At 46.4% G+C, this 23,527-nt stretch overlaps 1 pseudogene across 1 annotated transcript; it reads left to right on the top strand.

Annotated features, from left to right (window-relative positions):
* Positions 1 to 79: 79 nt before the first annotated feature.
* Positions 80 to 20,061, top strand: LOC311106152 (integrin-linked kinase-associated serine/threonine phosphatase 2C-like; annotated as a pseudogene). Its single transcript, XR_014615849.1, has 11 exons — positions 80 to 208; positions 6,177 to 6,324; positions 6,481 to 6,598; positions 6,849 to 6,955; positions 17,206 to 17,299; positions 18,336 to 18,423; positions 18,635 to 18,723; positions 18,806 to 18,843; positions 19,021 to 19,140; positions 19,347 to 19,428; positions 19,533 to 20,061. The product of XR_014615849.1 is annotated as an integrin-linked kinase-associated serine/threonine phosphatase 2C-like (transcript).
* The last annotated feature ends 3,466 nt before the right edge of the window (positions 20,062 to 23,527 follow it).

Here is a 23,527-nt window from a genome sequence, read left to right as displayed (position 1 = left end):
TACATATCAGACTAGCTAATTAGCTAAATGTTCATAGAAAATAGGTCACGGTTAAATAATACAGATGTGCTAATGTTGCTTGTTCATAGCTAACGTTCCTAGTAGCTACTTGCGAGCGCCTCTGCTCGACCTTGTGAGCGCCCCTGCGAGTGCGCCTTCTTCAAGATGGATTTATTTGACGATCTTCCAGAACCAACCCAAAGCGCAGGTAGCTAACTTGATATGTCACATTAAACATGTTTCATCAATTACACATTAAACATGTTTCAAGGTGTCGTAATCAAATAACCTTAGCTTGCTAATCCAGCTATTTATTCCCTGCTAAACCAGTTATGTAAAGTTAGCTAACTAGCTAGCCTTGTTTTGGTTAGCAAGTCAACTGCCAATTTAGCTAGTTAGCTTGCAAAGAGAGAGAGAGCTTCCAAATCTAGCTAGCTAGCTAACCTTACCTGAACAAATATTATCTAACAGTTTTTGTTTCTCAGAATAGCAAGTCATTAGTAGTGTTAGGCTATGGTTCAACCCAGCACTCAGAGAAACAAACACGACTAAGGGAGTGGAAGAAACAAAAATTCTTTTAATAAAAGTTCAAATTGTCTTAGTCCAAAAACAACTGAAGAAAAGGAACAGAGTGGGCTAGTCGGCTCCGGAGGAAGGAGAGGCTGAGACCGGCAGGCAGGAAGGCAGGCAGGCAGGTTGGGAGGTATGTCTGAACTGAAGACAAAACAAACGACAGGTTAAGGAGAGTAAAGAGCCAGGCTGAAGACAAAGACAAAATAACTCTACTGGTGAGCCAAGTTACCGCTCTGGTAAGAACAACGATCTGGCGCCGGTGGAGAGCCATGCCCAGGAATTAGTAGTGCAGGTTGATGAGAATAGGATGCAGCTGCGTAGGCAGGAATCACTGGAAACAACCCGCAGCTGCACAGGAGAGGCAGATCCTGAGCACGCCCCCCGATCCACTCCAGACACACCCACATAATGGGGACAAACACACATACAGAAACAACAGACAAAGAGGGGACAAAACAAGGAGGAAGGGAAACAGAAAAGGGAGAGACAAGCTGCCCACATAACAGTACCCCCCCCTCAATGGTCGCCACCTGGCGACCCACCAGGCCTGTCAGGGTTGTCGTGATGGAAGTCCGTGATCAACTGAGGATCCAACACAAAATGCTTAGGTACCCAAGACCTCTCCTCTGGTCCATAACCTTCCCAATCGACTAGGTATTGGAGACCCCTACCCCGCCACCGAGAGTCCAGGAGCCTACTGATGGTGTAGGCCGGATGGTCGTCAATGAGGCGAACAGGTGGAGGTGGATCTGCCGGCGGACACAAAAGGCTGGAGGACACAGGTTTCAGTTGGGAGACGTGGAAAGTAGGGTGTATCTTCATGGCTGAAGGCAACTTCAAACGAACCGCAGCGGGGTTAATGATGGACTCCACCACAAACGGACCCAGGTACCGAGGAGACAGCTTGCGTGATTTGGTACGTTCTTAGATGACAGCCAAACCTCTTGACCAGGATGAAACACAGGTGCGGGAGTCCTGCTCCTATCCGCTGTCGTCTTGTTCCTGTCGGTGGTCCGAAGCAACGTTTCCCGAGCGTCGCTCCACACTCTCTGGCAGCGGCGGAGGTTCTCCTGAACCGAAGGAACAGCCAATTCCTTCTCCTGAGCAGGAAACAGAGGGGGTTGATAACCCATGGTAACTTCGAAGGGTGAAAGGCCGGTGGCAGAGGTGGTGAGGGAGTTGTGGGCGTACTCTATCCAAGGCAGATGTTTGGCCCAGGATGATGGATGTTGAGCAGCCACACAACGAAGGGTTGCTTCGAGGTTTTGATTGGCTCTTTCGGTTTGACCGTTGGTCTGGGGATGAAACCCTGAGGACAGACTAACGGAAGCACCCAAAGCAGAACAGAAAACCTTCCAAACACGGGAAGTAAACTGTGGGCCTCTATCAGATACGATGTCCACAGGTATTCCATGGGGACGGAATACATGTTGGACTAGGAGGTCCGCTGTCTCACTGGCAGACGGTAATTTTGGTAATGCTATATAGTGAACAGATTTAGAGAATCTGTCCACAATGGTAAGTATAGTATCATTACCTTCAGACTTGGGTAGGCCGGTGACAAAATCCATGGCTATGTGGGACCAGGGACGGCTGGGAACTGGGAGGGGTAGCAGCAGCCCCGAAGGGGACTGATGGGAGGCTTTGCCCCGAGCACAGGTTGAACAGGCTGCCAAAAAAGCCAGAACGTCAGTTTCCATTGAAGGCCACCAAAAATGTCTCCTAAGCAGCGTCAACGTGCGTCTCATCCCAGGGTGACCAGCAAAACGGGAGGTGTGAATCCACTGCAACACCTGAGACCGGACCGTCTCGGGAACAAAGAGTAGGTTGGGAGGTCCATCACCCGGTCCCGGGTCCGTGGCAAGTGCAGTCTTCACAAGAGACTCGATCTCCCACTGAACTGCCGCCACGACGCATGAGGAAGGCAGGACTGCCTCAGGCTCGCTGGTCTCCGAAGGGTCAGCAAACTGGCGGGACAAAGCATCTGGTTTAACATTTCTTGACCCCGGTCTGTATGTAAGAATAAAGTTAAACCTACTAAAAAACAGGGCCCATCTGGCTTGGCGTGAGTTGAGTCTCTTAGTGGCTTGGATGTAAGCCAAGTTTTTGTGGTCTGTCCAGACCACAAACGGCAGTTCAGCTCCATCCAGCCAGTGCCGCCATTCTTCCAGTGCTAGCTTGACCGCCAGCAGTTCCCGGTTTCCAACGTCGTAATTCCGTTCTGTGGGTGACAATTTCTTGGAGAAAAAAGCACAGGGGTGAAGCTTTTGGTCATTGGGGGAGCGCTGGGAGAGGACTGCTCCCACACCTGAGTCCGACGCGTCCACCTCCACAACAAACTGCAGAGAGTTATTGGGGTGTATCAACACGGGGGAGGTGGAAAACAGTTCCTTCAAAACCCCTACCGCCTGCTCCGCCTCAGGGGACCACAGAAAAGGGACTTTTGGGGATGTGAGTCTAGTAAGGGGTGCCACCACTTTACTAAAACCCTTAATGAATCTACGGTAGAAGTTAGCAAAGCCCAAAAATCGTTGAAGTTGCTTACGGGTGGTGGGTGTGGGCCATTCCGTCACTGCCCGGATCTTCTCGGGGTCCGCCTTCACCTGCCCGCTCTCAATGATGAAACCAAGGAAGGAAGTAGACTGTTTGTGGAACTCACACTTTTCTGCTTTGACGTACAGCTTGTTCTCCAAGAGCCGTTGAAGGACTTGACGGACGTGTGACTCATGCTCCTCGGGTGACTTGGAAAAAACAAGAATATCATCCAGGTATACAAAGACAAAACGGTTCAAAAAATCCCTAAGAACATCGTTCACCATGGCTTGGAAAACAGCAGGGGCGTTTGAGAGCCCAAAGGGCATGACCAAATACTCAAAATGCCCCAGTGGAGTGTTGAAAGCGGTTTTCCACTCATCTCCCTTTCGGATTCGGACAAGGTGATAAGCGTTCCTGAGGTCGAGCTTGGAGAAAACTGTGGCGCCATGCAGAGGTTCAAAAGCTGAGTTGATGAGTGGAAGGGGATACTTGTTTTTAACAGTTATGTTGTTTAAACCCCTGAAATCGATACAGGGGCGTAACGACTTGTCTTTCTTTTCCACGAAAAAGAAACCTGCACCCAAAGGAGACGACGAGGGACGGATTATGCCCGAGGCCAGAGAATCACCAATATACTGCTCCATTGCCTCTCTTTCCGGTCGGGACAGATTGTATAAGCGACTAGAGGGCAAGGGGGCACCAGGAAGCAGTTCAATAGGGCAATCATAAGGCCTATGTGGTGGTAGAGACAGAGCCTTGTCCTTACTGAAAACCTCCGCTAAGTCATGGTATTATTTGGGGACCGATGACAGATCGAGAGGAGCTGAGGGATGAGTTGGGTTACACTTAGTGGGGGGAACCGCTGACCTAAGGCACTCTGAATGGCAGTTAGTGCTCCAACTGAGAATGGTGTGACGTGTCCAATCAATTTGTGGGTTGTGAAGAGCCAACCAGGGGAAGCCAAGGATTAGGGAGGTAGCTGAGCCAGACATAACTCTTAACTGAATGCTTTCACAATGATTGCCAGAAATCACTAGGGAAACGGGGGTGGTTTGATGAGTTATCTCCGCGAGGAGGCGCCCATCCAGGGCTGTGACCCGAATGGGGGTAGGTAGTGGCTCCATGGGGATACGAGCTTGTGTAACGAACTGGTGGCTAATAAAGTTGTCTTCTGCACCTGAGTCTATGAGAGCTGAGAGTGGCAGGGAATGACTCTGGAAACGTAAGGTTACAGGTACTTGTAATAGGGGAATGATGGGTTCAGGATCTAACTCTGGGCTCGCAAGTAGACCCACCGTTACGAGCGAGCCTTGTCTTTTGGTCGCTTAGGGCATGTAGTCAGAATGTGTGTGGCGTCTCCACAGTACAGGCACTCACCCGCCTGGAGGCGCCGTTGCCGCTCTGCTGGAGGTAGTCGAGCTCGACCCACTTGCATAGGTTCCTCCTCTGTGCTCGGGATGGGATCAGGAACAAGAAGCTGCCGGCTCCGGGGAGGCGAGACTCGAGTGGTTGAAGTCTGGGGAACTCGTCCTCCTAGATGTGGCCGACCGCCTCTCTCCCGACGCCTCTCCCGCAACCGGTTGTCTAGCTTAATGGACAGGGAAACGAGAGAATGTAAATCATGTGGCTCATCACGAGCAGCCAGTTCATCCTTAATGGCGTCATTCAAACCGTTTAGAAATGCTCCTTGAAGTGCCACATTGTTCCACTTGGAGTCCGCTGCCAACGTCCAGAACTCAATAGAGTACTCAGCCACACTGTTAGAACCCTGCCTCAAATTAAAAAGTATCTTGGAGGAATTACCCACATAGTCAGGATGGTCAAAAACAGTCTTCAATTTAGCAGAAAAATCAGTAAAAGTCAATCCAGTCAAAGTTTGATTTGAGCATACAGCCTCAGCCCAAACCAGAACTCTCCCTCTTAACAGCCCCAGAACATAATGTACCTTAGAGGAATCAGTAGAAAATGACAGTGGCCTCTGCCGAAAAATCAAGTCACACTGAAGCAAAAATCCCCGGCACTTGTCCAATTCTCCATTGAACGGTTCAGGCGACGTGACAGGGGGTTCCCGATGGAACGAAGCCTGCATAATGTCCGAGGAAACAACTTGGGGTGCATCAAACTGGGGGTCAGAGAGAGATGGAGAACTGATAACAGACAATTTAGAGACTTGTGTAGTTAACTGAGTCACCTGGTTCAGCAGTTGATGATTATCTTCCAAAAGAGTCCGAATCAATTGGTCATGCTGTCCTAGCAACGTTCCTTGAGCCTGGATAGCTTGTTGGAAGCTGTCTTCGTTTGCCCCGTGCTGTTTCTCTGTTGGGTCCATGGCCAGATCGTTCTGTTAGGCTATGGTTCAACCCAGCACTCAGAGAAACAAACACGACTAAGGGAGTGGAAGAAACAAAAATTATTTTAATAAAAGTTCAAATTGTCTTAGTCCAAAAACAACTGAAGAAAAGGAACAGAGTGGGCTAGTCGGCTCCGGAGGAAGGAGAGGCTGAGGCAGGCAGGCAGGCAGGCAGACCGGCAGGCAGGAAGGCAGGCAGGCAGGTTGGGAGGTATGTCTGAACTGAAGACAAAACAAACGACAGGTTAAGGAGAGTAAAGAGCCAGGCTGAAGACAAAGACAAAATAACTCTACTGGTGAGCCAAGTTACCGCTCTGGTAAGAACAACGATCTGGCGCCGGTGGAGAGCCATGCCCAGGAATTAGTAGTGCAGGTTGATGAGAGAATAGGATGCAGCTGTGTAGGCAGGAATCACTGGAAACAACCCGCAGCTGCACAGGAGAGGCAGATCCTGAGCACGCCCCCCGATCCACTCCAGACACACCCACATAATGGGGACAAACACACATACAGAAACAACAGACAAAGAGGGGACAAAACAAGGAGGAAGGGAAACAGAAAAGGGAGAGACAAGCTGCCCACATAACAAGTAGGCTCAGTGCAGTGGGTTTCCCGACTAGCTAGCTACTTGTTAGCCAAGCTGGAACAGCTAGCTAGTTAGTTTAACAGTTAGCAGTGAATGCATTAATGAATAGCTCTCTTTTCCTATCCTTGTCAGCCCCGGTCTGCCCTGCTTCAGGTGGTACAGAAGACATGTCCACCACTGCTGGAGAACAGGGGGGCCAAGAGGAAAAGAGAGGCACCCGATGATGAGGAGGTGGTGGTGGTGGACGAACAAAAACTAGAAGAAAATAAAGTTTGTAAAGGTTTTCGACATTTCCATATGAATGTGCAGTATGTCACCTATTTTATATGTGTGTTTGTCTGTCTGGGTGTAGAGTTAACTACTAGCTATGAGAGATCACTCTGTGTCTCCAGATGATCAATCTCTGAGTCAAAGTGATCACTCTCTGTGTCCCCAGGTGTGCCTACGTTGAAGGGGTATGTAGCCACTCAGAGGGGAGAGAGAGAGGAGATGCAGGACGCTCACGTTCTCCTACCTGACACGAAAGCCTGCCTGTCCACCCTTCCAACTACAGTGTAAGTCACCTCTGACTCAGAGCAGTGTCAGGAAGCATCCCACATGGTACCCTATTCCCTATCATATGTAGTGCCCTACTTTTGACCAGACCTTCCATAGGGTTCCAAAAGTAGTGCACTATATAGGTAAGAAGGTGTCATTTGGGACACATCCTAAGTCCCCTTCTTTCTAACATAGGGGAGTGTCAGTCTGCTAGGACCTGGATGATGTGCTCCAGTGAAGTGACGTACACTACTGTCTGTGTTGAAGGTCTCGTCTGGCCTACTTCGCTGTGTTCGACGGCCATGGAGGAGCTAGAGCCTCTCACTTCACTGCAGAACATCTTCACCACACTCTGGCCTCGAAGTTCCCCAAAGGTGAGTGGAGAGACTCAGATCCCCTATTCACTGTCAAGATATTGGGCTGCATTTATTTATTGTATCTCTTCACATATTCAATATACATCAGTTAATGCTAGACTCAGACCACATGTCTATTCATCCTCAATAAACTTGCCTTTCATTTGTAGTGGTATTACAGTGCATTCGTAAAGTATTCAGACCCCTTGACTTTTTCCACATTTTGTTACGTTACAGCCTTATTCTAAAATGGATTACACACAATACCCCATAATGACAAAGCGATTTTTTTAAACAACAGAAATACCTTATTTACATAAGTATTCAGACCTTTTGCTATGATACTCTAAATTGAGCTCAGGTGCATCCTGTTTACATTGATCATCGTTGAGATGTTTCTACAACTTGATTGGAGTCCACCTGTGGTAAATTCAATTGATTGGACATGATTTGGAAAGGCACACACCTGTCTATATAAGGTCCCACAGTTGACAGTGCATGTCAGAGCAAAAACCAAGCCAGGAGGTCGAAGGAATTGTCTGTAGAGCTCCGAGACAGGATTGGGGTCAAGGCACAGATCTGGGGAAGGGTACCAAAAAATGTCTGCAGTATTGAAGGTACCCAAGAACACAGTGGCCTCCATCATTATAAATGGAAGACGTTTGGAACCACAAAGACTCTTCCTAGAGCTAGTCGCCCGGCCAAACTGAGCAATCGGGGGAGAAGGGCCTTGGTCAGGGAGGTGACCAAGAACCCGATGGTCTGGGGCGGAGCTAGCATGTTGGAGTGAACGGCTGTGTGTGAGAGGCTCCCGCAACCTTTTTGCGAAATAATCTAACCTAACTTACTTTATTGCACTTGTTACAACAACCTTTTCTTTCTAATACAATATTGTAACTTTCTATGTGAAAATGCCTAGTAATAAGCGACCAAAGGACAATAAATCCACATCAGAGGCCTACTCCCCACCAAACAACGAGACAAACATGGCGGAAGGCACAGGTAACAACGTGACACTTACAGAACTTACCCGGGCTTTGGGAGAACTACGTGTTGCTATAGCGGAGGATCTTAAGGCTACTATTGCTGAACTGGACACTAAAATCGAGAGCACCATTCGAACGGTCGCTTCGCAGGGCCAGAGTATTGTCGACCTTGAGAAGGCTTCTGAATTCGGCGCTGGTAGGATCGACGAGTTAGAGAAGCTATGCACGTCATTGCAGGATAATGTGCAGAGGCTTTCTGTGAAAGTGGTCGACCTGGAGGGCAGATCCAGGCGTCATAACCTTCGCGTTGTGGGTCTGGCAGAAGGGGTGGAGGCGGGCTCTCGCCCCACCGACTTCTTCGCCAAGCTACTGAAGGATGCAATGGGACCGGATGTTTTGGCGTCGGATCCCCTACTGGACCGTGCACATCGCGCCCTTGTCCCAGTGCCTGGACCGGGCCAGCGTCCTCGCCCAGTAATCATCTGTTGTCACAGTTTCAAGACCAAGGATCTTATCCTGCGCGAGGCTCGAATGAGGGGCAACCTGTTACATAAAGGGCACCCCTTTCGTGTCTATGAGGACTATGCGCCCGATGTGGCAAAGCACCGCGCTGGCTACAGAGATGTCATGACCAAACTCTACAAACTCCATCTTCGCCCAGCCTTGCTCTTCCCTGCAAGACTAAGAATTACCCCGCCTTCCGGGGAGAAGATCTGTCTCTCCTCGGTTCTGGACGCAGAGAAGTTTGTCCGGGAATATACACCAATCCCCCGTACAGGTTAGAGTGCCTTGTCATTGTGTGTTAAGGTCTGCTCACGGACTCGAATCCATACCATACCATACCATAACGGGTGAAACCGTATTAAACGGTCTCAGCAAGGGCTACCGAACATGTAATGCGATGAGCTGACCAATGGAGGGCGGTCAGAGCTCTCACTTAATGTTAATTTCACTTTCATTCCGACTGGGTTTAGAGCGATGCCTGTTTGGGAGGCCTTCCAGGTTGGATCATTGACACTTTCGGATGGATATACTTATATTCCCCCATTTTTGTTTTGTTTCGTTATTTATTTTTCAATTCTTACATTATTCCTGTGCGTACATATAATAATAATCATTTGTACTTTATTATTATTTTCTCTTAGCATTTTAGTATTATGTATGTGTATATTTTAAATTGTATAGATTATTATTCTGGGGTATGCATGTTTGTGTACGTAGATGTGTGTGTATGGATGTATGTGTGTATGCGTGTGTATGTATCTGTATATATTTAAGAATATTTATTTTATATGTATATATTTTTTTGGGTGTGTGTATGTATGTGTGCGTGTATACGTGTGTATATGTGTGTGTGTGCGTATATATATACGTATGTGTGTGTGTGTATGTATGCAGGTATGCACATGTATGTATGTGTGTGTGTGTGTGTGTGTGTGTGTGTGTGTGTGTGGATGTGTATATGTATATGTGTGCACATATGTATATATAAATCACTATTTTTTAAAATTATTTGAAAATAATTTATGATTATTATTATTTTTACATTTTAATTATTTTTACATTTTTATTTACTTTGTTATTTTTTTGATTGGGGGGTACGTTCAATTTATCAAAATCCTTGTTCCCTTCTCCTAACCCACAATATGTAACTGTACTGCTGTCTATGTCGGTTACTGATGGTTTATGTTTAGACCGGCATTGCTTGGCAATAGAATCTTGTGATGATACATCTTGCTTATCTCAGGGATTGACCCAAGATGAACCTTAAGTGCGCAATATGTTTAAGTTGCAACTTATTCTGTTTAGGTTTATTAGATGCTAATTGAACACTTTAAGTGCGGGAGCCTCCTCAGTTCATATGTTAGTAGAAGTTCTAGGATAGTGAGAGGTGAGCGCTTAGTTGGGATTTTATTTGTGTTTTACCTCTTGTTCGAGGTCGCGCCGTGCTTTTTTGGCATCGGCCAGACAATGTGTTTGTTATTTTTATTTTCATATTTTTTTCTGTCCTATGTGTGTATGCCTGTTAAATGTGGGTTGATGGGGGGGGGTAAAGGTTGGGGAAAGTAGGGGAACAGGGTGGAGAGTAAAGGTGCTTGCGGGGGGGGAGGGGTGGGTTGGATACTGCTCGGGTGTAGGTGCTACATATGCTGATCGTGATGGTTTGGTGCGCTTTCTTACCTTTTTAGTGAGTGACATGTTATGCAGGCCACCATAGGAACTACAAATGAGAGGAGGGCGGGACTTACATTCACTTCCTGGAATGTCAAGGGTTTAAACGAACCAATTAAGAGAGGCAGGGTCCTAGCCCACTTGAAAGCACTTTCGTCTGATATTATATTTTTGCAAGAAACCCATCTGAAAAACAAATCTCATAACAGACTTAAATGTAAGTGGGTGGGACAAGTGTATCACTCTAACTTCTCTGCCAAAACGAGAGGCACAGCGATTCTGGTACGGAAAGGAATTCCCTTTCTACATAAAACCACTATTGTGGATAAAGAGGGTCGTTATGTGATCGTAATAGGAGAGATCCATTCTACTTCTGTAACTATACTAAATATCTATGGGCCAAACATTGATAACCCCTCTTTTTTCAAAAGAGTCCTTGCCCTGATTCCAGATATCTCCCATACTAATCTGGTCATTGGAGGGGACCTTAACTGTGTACTAGACCAATATTTGGATAGATCCTCTACCCGGCGAACCCCTACCTCCTATTCAAGCGAATTCTTGAATACCTACATAAAAAATTCTAACTTATTTGATATATGGAGGATCTCTAATCCTACGGGTAGGGAATACTCCTTTTACTCTCATGTTCACAATGTATATACTCGAATTGACTACTTTTTGGTTGATGCTAAACTACTCCCCTATACCTGTAATGTGAGATATCATGATATTATAATCTCTGACCACAGTCCACTCACCTTCTCCCTGAGATTGGATGACATTGTACCAAACGAGAGGGTCTGGAGGTTGAATCCTCAGCTCCTCACAGAACCAACATTCTGTGAACATCTTTAAGACCAAATTACATTTTTCTTTGATACCAACGACAACACAGAGACTTCCCCAGCATTATTGTGGGAAACGCTGAAGGCTTATTTGAGAGGCTGTATCATCTCCTTTCAGACTGCCAGGAGTAGGCAAAACAGAAAAAAACTGGTAGAACTGGAGGGACAAATTCACTTACTGGATAGGGAGAATGCTAGACATCCATCTATGGAGAAACATAAACAAATGATGTCTTTAAAATTTAAATACAATCAGATCCTCTCGGCTAAAATTGCTAAATCTTTTCTCTATGCCAAGCAAAAATATTTTGAGTTTGGTGACAAACCACACAAATTACTCGCCAGACAACTTCGAAAGAACGTGAGTGACCGAATGATTCACAAAGTTAAATCTGCATCTGGGGAATTACTCTCCTCCCCCAAAGACATCAATGACAGATTCCGTCAGTTTTATGAGACTCTATATACATCTAAAGCGGATCCTAACCCCTTAATTATGCAAAACTTGTTGGAGGACTGTAATCTTCCTGCCCTGAACCAGGAAGACTCTAACTTCCTGAATAAGGAAATATCTCTTGAAGAAATTAGAGAAACAATTAAATCTCTAAAGAGTGGCAAGACCCCGGGCCCAGATGGATACCCTGGTGAATTCTATAAAACATTCAGCAACATGCTATCTCCCTACCTGCACAAAATGTTGGTTCGGGCCAATGAGGATGGAGCTCTCCCATCTACTTTGGATGAGGCGTTTATTACAGTTATACATAAGAAGGGTAAAGATCCGGAAGAGGTAGGGTCATACAGACCAATATCCCTCCTTAATACAGACCAAAAGATTTTAGCAAAAACTCTGGCTAACAGGCTTAGCACTTTAATTGGCAAATTGGTCCATTCGGACCAGACCGGCTTTATCCCTAATAGAAACTCATTCTTCAATCTCAGGCGCCTCTTCAACATTATGTACTCTCAGAGGTTACCTAACGTGGACCTTGCCGTTATATCTCTTGACGCCGAGAAGGCCTTTGACCAAGTTGAGTGGCCCTATCTATTCAAGGTCCTACAGAAATTTAATATTGGAGATGGGTTCATAAATTGGATCCAGCTTTTATATAGGAACCCCTGTGCGAGAATACTCACTAACCAATCAATGTCGCCCCGATTTAACCTTCACAGAGGGACAAGGCAGGGTTGTGCGCTGTTGCCTATGCTCTTCGCCCTAATTATTGAACCTCTCGCTCAAGCGATCAGATCTCATTCAGCAATACACGGCTATAATACTAAAGATACTCTAAATAAGATTTCCCTATATTCAGATGATATTCTCCTCTATGTAACAGAACCCCAAGCTAGTATTCCAGCTATTCTTGAGGTGATTAATTTGTTTGGTACCTTCTCGGGATACAGAATAAATTGGAACAAGAGTGAATTAATACCCATACGGTTGCAAAACACCTCCTGGCTAGAACATCTTCCAGTTAAGTTATCTTCAGAAAAATTTATCTACCTTGGAATTGTAGTGACCAAACAATACTCCTTACTATTTAAAGAGAATTTCCCTTCTCTGATGCAAAATCTCAAGGCAAACATACAGTTTTGGAGAACTCTCCCAATTTCTCTGCTCGGAAGAATTAATGCCATTAAAATGGTCTTCCTCCCACAACTGCTCTACCTATACCAGAACATCCCAGTATTCATACCTAAATCATTTCATAAACAACTGGACTCTATTATCAATCCTTACATCTGGGATTATAAAACACACAGGATAGGTAAAAAACACCTATGTAAATCCAAGATGGAAGGAGGATTGTCTCTCCCAAATTTTATATTTTACTATTGGGCCGCTAACCTCCGCGCTGTTACGTTTTTGCTGGATGACGCAACCCCGCCATCCAGCTGGCTTAGCATGGAGCGGGAGGAGTGTCACCCCTTCTCTATTGGTGCCGTGATTTTGTCACCTGTCAATCTGGAGATGTCACTTTACCATAACAATCCTATTATACATAGCACAGTCCGAATCTGGAAGCAAATTAAAGTCCACTTTGAGCTTAGACCAATATCATTCATGCTCCCTGTTGCCAGGAATCCCTCCTTTGCCCCCTCTAACCTTGATAACACCTTTGAGCGATGGGGGGGGGTTGGGGATAAGTACCATAGGGGATTTATATATAGGAGGGACCTTTGCTTCCTTTGAAGCGCTGAGGGAAACTTATAACCTTCCCAGAAGTAACTTTTTCAGATACCTACAAATTAGAGACTATGTTAGAAAACACCTCCCAACATTTGAGAATGCTAAACCTTCCATGTTTGACGGATGCATAAAAATATGCCCCACCTCAGACAAACTGATATCTCGTCTATATGACACTTTTCAATCTGTTAGCGCACCCTCTACTGATGCCATTAAGGCAAAATGGGAGGAAGAACTAGGGACTGATATCTCGGTGGCAGACTGGGAGGATAGCTTGCAGTATATCCACACCTGCTCCATTAACTCCAGACATCGTCTCATACAATTTAAGGTATTACACAGATTACACTATTCCAAAACTAAACTGCATAGGATATTTCCTGATACATCCCCTATGTGTGATAAATGTCAGGCTTGTCACGCCCTGGCTCTGGGGACTATGTTATGTTGAGCCAGGGTGTGTAAGTCTATGTTTAATTTTCTATGTTGGTCTGAGTGACTCCCAATCAGAGGCAACGAGTGTCAGCTGGGTGTCTCTGATTGGGAGCCATATTTAACTGTTTGTCTTGCACTTTGGTTTTTGTGGTTTCTTGTTCCTTTTGGTTGTGTATCGAAGGACTTCACGTTTCGTTCTTTGTTTTGATCGTGTGATCAGTTGAATAAATATAATATGTTCACCCGCAACGCTGCGCCTTGGTCCTCTCTGTTCGACGAGCGTGACAGAAGAAACCACCTTAACCAGACCAAGCAGCGTGTTCAGGAGCCATCGCTGGCAGATCTCCGTGGCAACCTCGACTGGATCAAGCAGCGTGACGAGGAGAGAGGATGGACGTGGGAGGAGATGATTGCGAGTCTGGCAAGAGGGAGGAGAGACCCCCAGGAAATTTTTAGGGGGGGGCTCACGACGTCGGGCCAGCAGGTGTACGGGTTAGAGCGGTGCAAAGCGTTGGCAGAGAAGGCCGCCAGGTTAGGGGGGCCACTGGGCACAGAGGAGAGGGAAAGTGTGGAGGCACGGCGAGAGGTACTGGGGTGTGTTACCAGTCCGGTCCGGCCCGTTCCTGATCCCTGCGTGGGGCCAGTGGTGTGTGTCCCCAGTACGGTCCGGCCTGTTCCTGCCATTCCCACCAAGTCAGTGGTGCGCGTCGTCAGCCCAGCCCGGCCTGTTCCTGCCATTCCCACCAAGTCAGTGGTGCGCGTCGTCAGCCCGGCCCGGCCTGTTCCTGCCATTCCCACCAAGTCAGTGGTGCGCGTCGTCAGCCCAGCCCGGCCTGTTCCTGCCATTCCCACCAAGTCAGTGGTGTGCGTCGACAGCCCAGCCCGGCCTGTCCCTGCTCCACGCACAAAGCCTACGGTGTGCGTCGACAGCCCAGCCCGGCCCGTTCCTGCTCTCCGCACCAAGTCTGTGGTGCGCGTCGCCAGCCCAGTCCGGCCCATCCAAGCTTCCCGCACCAGGCCAGTGGTGTGCGTCGTCAGTCCGGCACGGCCCGTTCCTGCTCTCCGCACCAAGTCTGTGGTGCGCGTCGCCAGCCCAGTCCGGCCCATCCAAGCTTCCCGCACCAAGCCTGTGGTGTGCGTCGTCAGCCCTGTCCGGCCCGTTCCTGCTCTCCGCACCAAGTCTGTGGTGCGCGTCGCCAGCCCGGTCCGGCCCGTCCAAGCTCCCCGCACCGGGTCAGTGGTGCGCGTCGTCAGCCCGGTCCGGCTCATTCCTGCTCCCCGCACCAAGTCAGGGGTGCGCTTCGTCAGCCCGGTCCGGCCCGTTCCTCCTCCACGCATCAAGCCAGGGGTGTGCGTCGTCAGTCCAGCACAACCCGTGCCTGGGTCATGTCCGGAGCCGGATCCGCCGCCGAGGCGGAGTGCCCACCCGGTCCCTCCCCTGTTGTGGTTGTTTGGCGCGGCCGGAGTCCGCGCCTTTGGGGGGGGGTACTGTCACGCCCTGGCTCTGGGGACTATGTTATGTTGAGCCAGGGTGTGTAAGTCTATGTTTAATTTTCTATGTTGGTCTGAGTGACTCCCAATCAGAGGCAACGAGTGTCAGCTGGGTGTCTCTGATTGGGAGCCATATTTAACTGTTTGTCTTGCACTTTGGTTTTTGTGGTTTCTTGTTCCTTTTGGTTGTGTATCGAAGGACTTCACGTTTCGTTCTTTGTTTTGATCGTGTGATCAGTTGAATAAATATAATATGTTCACCCGCAACGCTGCGCCTTGGTCCTCTCTGTTCGACGAGCGTGACAAGGCTGAGCAGGGTACACTACTCCACTGCTTTGCCCTATGCTCTAGTCTGTATGGTTATTGGTGTGGAATATTTGGGGTCCTCTCTGAAGTTCTGGAGACTTCAATAGACCCAGACCCGCTTCTGATAATCCTGGGAGTGTCCGATTCCCTAAACGGATTAACCAACTCCCAAAAACAACTCATCTCTTACAGTCTCATTTCGGCAAAAAAATTAATCTTGTTGTTTTGGAAAAGGAGGGAAGCGCCCTCTACCAAATTATGGCTCAGCGAAGTGGCAAAAACTGTACACTTAGAAAGAATTAGATATATTCTGAACAATAAATTATCAACATTTGATCAAATCTGGCAGCCTTTCCTCTCTTACCTGGACCAGTCGGTGCTGTGAATTTGTACTTTTTAACACACTCTCAATTGTCATATTGTAATCTACCTTTGGGCAGCGTGTGCTGGCCCCGACACTCGAGCAGTCGGGAGGGGAATAGGGTGGAATAGGAAGGAGGGGGGGGGGGGATAAAGGGGGGTATAAGTGGGGGGGTTACATCTACCCTTTTTCTTTCTACCTGTCCCTGTTCTGTATGTCGTGTTTTGTAATATTTGTTTTGTGTCCAGAACTCTGGGTCTTGTTGTTCATGTCTGTTCTCTTATGTTTAGATAAGAACTGTACACATGTCTTTCATACCTATACACCATTCTTGTGTGTGTTCAATAAAAAATATTTGAACAGAACCCGATGGTCACTCTGACAGAGATCCAGAGTTCCTCTGTGGAGATGAGAGAACCTTCCAGAAGGACAACCATCTCTGCAGCACTCCACCAATCAGGCCTTTATGGTAGAGTGGCCAGATGGAAACCACTCCTCAGTAAAAGGCACATGGTAGCCCACTTGGAGTTTGCCAAAAGGCACCTAAAGACTCAGACCATGAGAAACAAGATTCTCTGGTCTGATGAAACCAAGATTGAACTCTTTGGCCTGAATGCCGAGCGTCACGTCTGGAGGAAACCTGACACCATCCCTACGGTGAAGCATGGTGGTGGCAGCATCATGCTGTGGGATATGTTTTTCAGTGGCAGGGACTGGGAGACTAGCCAGGATCAGTAAGTACAGAGATGTCCTTGGTGAAAACCTGCTCCAGAGCGCTCAGGACCTCAGACTGGGGCGAAGGTTCACCTTCCAACAAGACAACGACCCTAAGCACACAGCCAAGACAACTCAGGAGTGGCTTTGGGACAAGTCTCTGAATGTCCTTGAGTGACCCAACCAGAGCCCAGACTTGAATCCGATTTAACATCTCTGGAGAGACCTGAAAATAGTTGTGCAGCGACGTTCCCCATCCAACCTGACAGAGCTTGAGAGGATCTGCAGAGAAGAATGGGAGAAACTCCCCAAATACAGGTGTGCCAAGCTTGTAGCGTCATACCCAAGAAGACTCCAGGCTGTAATTGCTGCCAAAGGTGCTTCAACAAAGTACTGAGTAAAGGGTCTGAATACTTATGTAGGCCGTCATTGTAAATAAGAATTTGTTTTTAACTGACTTGCCTAGTTAAATAAAGGTAAAAAAAAAAAAAAAAAAAAAAGGGTGATATTTCAGTTTTTTTATTTGTAATACATTTTCAGAAACATTTCTAAAAACCTGTTTTTGCTTTGTCATTATGGGGTATTGTGTGTAGATTGATGAAGGAAAAACACAATCTAATCAATTTTAGAATAAGGCTGTAACGTAACAAAATGTGGAAAAGGTCAAGGGGTCTGAATACTTTACGAATGCACTGTTTCTCTTCACAATATTCTAGAACATCCATCAATATCTAATGCATATTGTGTATCTCCTTCTCTCACAGTAGAAACGGAGAACCTGGACAAACTGGTGAAGAAGTGCCTACTAGACACCTTCCGACAGACAGATGAAGACTTCCTGAAAAAAGCCTCCAGCCAGTAAGTGCTTAGTCTCGTAAACCCGACCCTAGGCGACAGCAGTGACTAGGTTCTGGTAGATATGATGGACTCTCTTGGTAACTTCGATAAGGGAAAACAATTTGTTCCGGGGTGGGTCCTCTCCCAATAAATCACGAGGCAGACATGCCAGAACGTCGTGATTCGAAACCAAAGTTTGTGGTTTCAGTGAAGGTAGTTGATGTAAACTAGCCACTTTCGAAATACACTCATTAAAAATAACCTCTGTGTTGGGCTTCCCGAGTGGCATAGCGATCTAAGGCACTGCATCGCAGTGCTTGAGGCGAGGCGTCACTACAGACCCAGGCTGTGTCACAACCGGCCGTGACCGGGAGTCCCATAGGGTGGCGCACAATTGGCCCAGCGTCGTCCGGGTTAGGGGAGGGTTTGGCTGGGGGGGGCTTTACTTGGCTCATTGCGCTCTAGCGAGTCCTTGTGGTGGGCCGGGCGCCTGCAGGCTGACTTTGTTTGTCAGTTGTACAGTGTTTCCTCCAACACATTGGAGCAGGTGTTAAGGAGCGTGGTTTGGCGGGTCATGTTTCGGAGGACGCATGACTCGACCTTTGTCTCTCCCGAGCCCGTTGGGGAATTGCAGTGATGACACAAGATTAAAATTTAAAAAGGGTGTAAAATACAAAAAATAAATAAATAACCTCTGTGATCTCCATCTTGCTAGCTACTATTTCATATCTTATTCAAGCGGATAAGGCAGTGACGTAGGTAGTGACGTAGTTCCTCTATGCCAAACTGACGTTCTGTTAACTGACATGTTAAGCTGGAACATTGAAACATTGTGGGAGGCAACACGGATGTCTAGTAAGTGTTTTGAATGTCTGAGCATTACTATGGTTGAGTCCCAAATGACACCCTATTCCCTACATAGCTGTGTGTCCCAAATGGGCCCTGGTCAAAGGTAGTGGGAGTATTTTAGAAGCCCTTTAAATTGATGAGTTAAATTTGTTCTACATGAATGACTGTATGAAGCGATGTGTACAGTGTGTCTGATCTGGTCCCACAGGAAGCCTGCCTGGATGGATGGCTTTACAGCCACCTGTATGTTAGTGGTGGATGACATGGTGTATGTGGCCAACCTGGGAGACAGCAGGGTAAGGCGCTGCTCTGCTCTCACATGGGCCCTGGTCAAAAGTAGTGCACTAGGGATTAGGGAATAGGCTGCAATTTTATATGTAACCGTAGTTTCAACCTGTTTATTTAGCCATCATCAATTATGATATTGCTATAGGAAGCTGCTGTTTGATTCCATTGCGTTGTAGTAACCTTCCTCACCTGTAACATTGTGCCTCTGTCTCTCTGTAGGCAGTTTTCTGTCAGATGGAACAGGAAATGCAGGGCAGGGCATACTGGCGCTCAGTAAGGAACACAACCCCACCATCAGTATGAAAAATGTATGCACTCACTAACTGTTAAGTCGCTCTGGATAAGAGCATCTGCTAAATGACTAAAATGTAATAATGTAAAATATACGAGGAGCGCATGAGGATCCAGCGGGCTGGTGGCACAGTCAGATACTTGGCTTTCACTGGGCTTTCATATCTTTTCTCTGTATATCTGTGCCTGGAAAAAAACATCAACAACAAAAATACTCTTTGATAAGTACTAGTGATATCCTTGACCTGCTCTGTGAGGAGGAATAACTTTTATCAACTCTTTATCCATGGTTGCTGCTGTGTGTGTTGCTCCAGGGGTGGGCGAGTCCTTGGGGTGCTGGAAGTGTCCAAGTCTATAGGAGATGGACAGTACAAACGCATTGGAGTCATATCCACACCTGACCTCAGGCACTGTCAGCTTACACCCAATGACAGGTAAGACACTGACTGTTTCAACCAATGACAGGTAACACTACGCCAGGTACTCCCAGCCAGGCCCTGTTCCAATACTTTGTAAATGCATTCTCTTTTCCTCCCTTCCTTGAAGTAGTCACTGAACTGACATGACTTGGACTTGGAAAGGCACATTGAATTTGTTGGTGGATTGATGGGTGATCTCTCTCTCTCTCTCTCTCTCTCAGGTTCATTATCCTGGGCTGTGATGGTCTGTTTAAAGTGTTCTCTGCAGAGGAAGCTGTTAAATACGTTCTCAACGTCCTGCAGGTATACATCATGTTCACAATGTGTGTTTATTTAAAAAATATATGTCTCAGAGAGTGTGTGTGTGTATGCTGTGGTGTGTGACACTGTCTTGTGGGTATTTTCAGAATGGGAGTGTTGAGAGGAAGGAGGGGCAGACAGAGGAGGAGGGCCGCTATGAAGCAGCATGTCAGAGACTGGCCAATGTTGTGCCGACAACGTTACCGTCATACTGGTGTCTGTTAGCTTCTGAACAACAGACACCCGATCTTGCCCGTCATTGATGTGTCTGTCATTGCGTGCCTCTGAGAGCTATGTCCACCGTGGCTCCAGACCTTAAAACATGAACAGATCCCACTGCTGCCAGCAACAGACAAACATCAGACATGTTGGTCAACCATTCATTTTAAAAGAGGTGTTCTAATCTCTAACTCAATTGTGAACTGTATACCCTACGCATGTATGCAATGCAATTGCTAATTGCTTGTGTTGCGTACTTGCGTAGGGTGTAAATTAGGCTTAATCCTCTGTACTGCCCTGTACTGCTTATCCTGATGACTACTGATGATTTAAATGGGCTTTATGTTTTCTGTCTAATACATTGTCTTGTCTAATTTGTGCACATGTTGTTTTATTGCCTTCAATGTTAAATTTGTATTTTTCTTTGGGTTACTTTTAATAAAGTATTTCAGAACAGAATTTCAGAGATTGTCCCATAAAATTCAACACATGTACACAACCCTGTATGATCCAATCGGAAGCTGTTCTAGATTTAATGGACTCCTATCTTCCTCCCTGTCCCCTCCACCCTGGATAATACAGATGTATGTCTGTCCCTTCCCTCTCTGTCCCAAGTCTCCTACAAGTTCATATCATGAACATACATTAGGATTTTCTTTATTGTATCCAATCAGAAATTTAAGAAGAAATCGTGTTGTATTGCATTACTGTCTGCAAAACATGGAGGGCAATGCCTACTCATAATTGGTTAAAACCACATGATGCACACCAGATGATGTCCCTCTTTATCAAGACAAATTTCCCCTCATGGACAATAAAGTAAATTCTATCCATTTGTAGGACACCTGGGATACACTTGGAAACCCCATCTTTAACAATAGCCTATTATTTTTCTCCCACAGTAATGAATGGGTTTGGCCATTAGATGGTGCTATCAAACCGTTTCTCAACCTCACACAAGATGAAGGCCTGTAACGGGCGAGACAGAGAGTTATGCCATCAGACAGAGCTACACATCTTCAGCTTGTCTTGGTATGTATGCCCCAGGAGATTTACACTGTACAAAAATATAAATGCAACATGTAAAGTGTTGGTCCCATGTTTCATGAGCTGAAATAAAAGATCCCAGAAATTTTCCATACGCACAAAATGCTTATTTCTGTCAAATGTTGTGCACAAATTTGTTCACAGCCCTGTTAGTGAGCATTTCTCCTTTGACAAGATAATCCATCCACCTGACAGGTGTGGCATATCAAGAAGCTGATTAAACAGCATGATCATTACACAAGTGGACCTTGTGCTGGGGACAATAAAAGGCTACTCTAAAATGTGCACTTTTGTCACACAACACAATGCCACAGATGTCTCAAGTTTTGAGGGAGCGTGCAATTGGGATGCTGACTGCAGGAATGTCCACCAGAGAATTGAATTATTCATTTCTCTGCCATAAACCGCCTCCAACGTTGTTTTAGAGAATTTGGCAGTACGTCCAACCGGCCTCACAACTGCAGACCACGTGTATGGCATTGTGTGGGGGAGTGGTTTGCTGATGTCAACGTGAACAGAGTGCCCCATGGTGGCGGTGGGGTTATGGTATGGGCAGGCATAAGCTACGGACAACAAACACAATTGCATTTTATCTATGGCAATTTGAACGCACAGAGATACCGTGACGAGATCCTGAGGCCCATTGTCATACCATTCATCTGCCGTCATCACCTCATGTTTTAGCATGATAATGCACAGCTCCATGTTGCAAGGATCTGTACACAATTCCTGGAAGCTGAAAATGTCCCAGTTCTTCCATGGCCTGCATACTCACCAGACATGCCACCCATTGAGCATGTTTGGGAGGCTCTGGATTAACGTGTACGACAGCGTGTCCGATCCACTCTCCATGCGCACCTTCCTCACCCGCGCCGTCCACGTCTCTTCCGACTGAGGCCCAGATGAAGGGTTGAGCAGTGGGGAAACAATGTTCAGATCCAGGGGGGAAACAAGTCAGTAGTCAGGTCACCTATTGCCACCCCCAGTCGTATTATAGGCCTACAGCCTGTTCATAAATGGCATGTCATATTGATATAGAAAACAGGGCTGTTTTAGAGTATTTGGGAATATGTGTAGGTTTGCAGACAGTGTATCCAAGGTTTGCAGACAATGTATCCATGGTGTGTACCCTGACAGAACGGTCTGGGATCCTTAGGATATCCCTACCCTAACCATAACCTTTAACTTAACCATTTTACATTTCAATTTAAATCGGGTAGGGACGTCCCAGGGATACCGAATAGCACAGACCCTGACAGAACAGTTGTTCTTCCTGTTATCTGTGTTCCTCCTGAAGCAGTGATGTGTTTATGGAACAGGCTGAATGTTCTAATAGCTTGCCTCAGGCTGTTGATTTAAATCACCATATCATTCTTTAGATAACTTTGCTGTTATATCATCACCAGCCAGCCAGCCTGACTGAGAGCTGCATCTGTTAGAGCAGGCTGCAGGATTCCTCTCTCTCTCTCTCTCTCTCTCTCTCTCTCTCTCTCTCTCTCTCTCTCTCTCTCTCTCTCTCTCTCTCTCTCTCTCTCTCCCCCCCCCTCTCTCTCCCCCTCTCTCTCTCTCTCTCTCTCTCTCTCTCTCTCTCTCTCTCTCTCTCTCTCTCTCTCTGTGTTTCTCTCTGCCCCCCCTCTCTGTGTGTTTCTCTCTGCCCCCCCCCCCCCTCTCTCTCTCTCTCTCTCTCTCTCTCTCTCTCTGTGTTTCTCTCTGCCCCCCTCTCTGTGTGTTTCTCTCTGCCCCCCCCCCCCCTCTCTCTCTCTCTCTCTCTCTCTCTCTCTCTCTCTCTCTCTCTCTCTCTCTCTGTGTCTCTTCCTCAATTCAATTCAATTCAATTCAAGGGGCTTTATTGGTAAGGAAACATGTTTACATTGCCAAAGCAAGTGAAATAGATAATAAACAAAAGTGAAATAAACAATTAAAAAAGAACAGTAAACATTACATAAAAGTTCCAAAAGAATAAAGACATTTCAAATGTCTTATTATGTCTATATACATTGTTGTAATGATGTGCAAATAGTTAAACTACAGAAGGGAAAATAAATAAACATAAATATGGGTTGTATTTACAATTATTTGTTCTTAACAGGTTGACCTTTTCTTTTGGCAACAGGTCACAAATCTTGCTGCTGTGAATGCACACTGTGGTATTTCACCCAATAGATATGGGACTTTATCAAAATTGGATTTGTTTTCAAATTCTTTGTGGGTCTGTGTAATCTGAGGGAGATATGTGTCTCTAATATGGTCATACATTTGGCAGGAGGTTAGGAAATGCAGCTCAGTTTCCACCTCGTTCTGTGGGCAGTGTGCACATAGCCTGTCTACTCTTGAGAGCCAGGTCTGCCTACGGCGGTCTTTCTCAATAGCAAGGCTATGCTCACTGAGTCTGTACATAGTCAAAGCGTTCCTTAATTTTGGGTCAGTCACAGTGATCAGGTATTCTGCCACTGTGTACTCTCTGTTTAGGGCCAAATAGCATTCTAGTTTGCTCTGGTTTTTGGTAAATTCTTTCCAATGTGTCAAGTAATTATCTTTTTGTTTTCTCATGATTTGGTTGGGTCTAATTGTGTTTCTGACCTGGGGCTCTGTGGGGTCTGTTTGTGTTTGTGAACAGAACCCCAGGACCAGCTTGCTTAAGGTGCTCTTCTCCAGGCTAATTTCTCTGTAGGTGATGGTTTTGTTATGGAAGGTTTGGGAATCACTTCCTTTTAGGTGGTTGTAGAATTTAGTGGCTCTTTTCTGGATTTTGATAATTAGCGGGTATCGTACTAATTCTGCACTGCATGCATTATTTGGTGTTTTACATTGTACACAGAGGATATTTTTTGCAGAA

Source organism: Coregonus lavaretus (genome assembly GCF_964263955.1).
Source record: "Coregonus lavaretus genome assembly, chromosome: 30".
Classification (NCBI taxonomy): domain Eukaryota; kingdom Metazoa; phylum Chordata; class Actinopteri; order Salmoniformes; family Salmonidae; genus Coregonus; species Coregonus lavaretus.
Note: the sequence above shows the minus strand (reverse complement) of the source record. Positions and strands in the feature narration are given on the sequence as shown.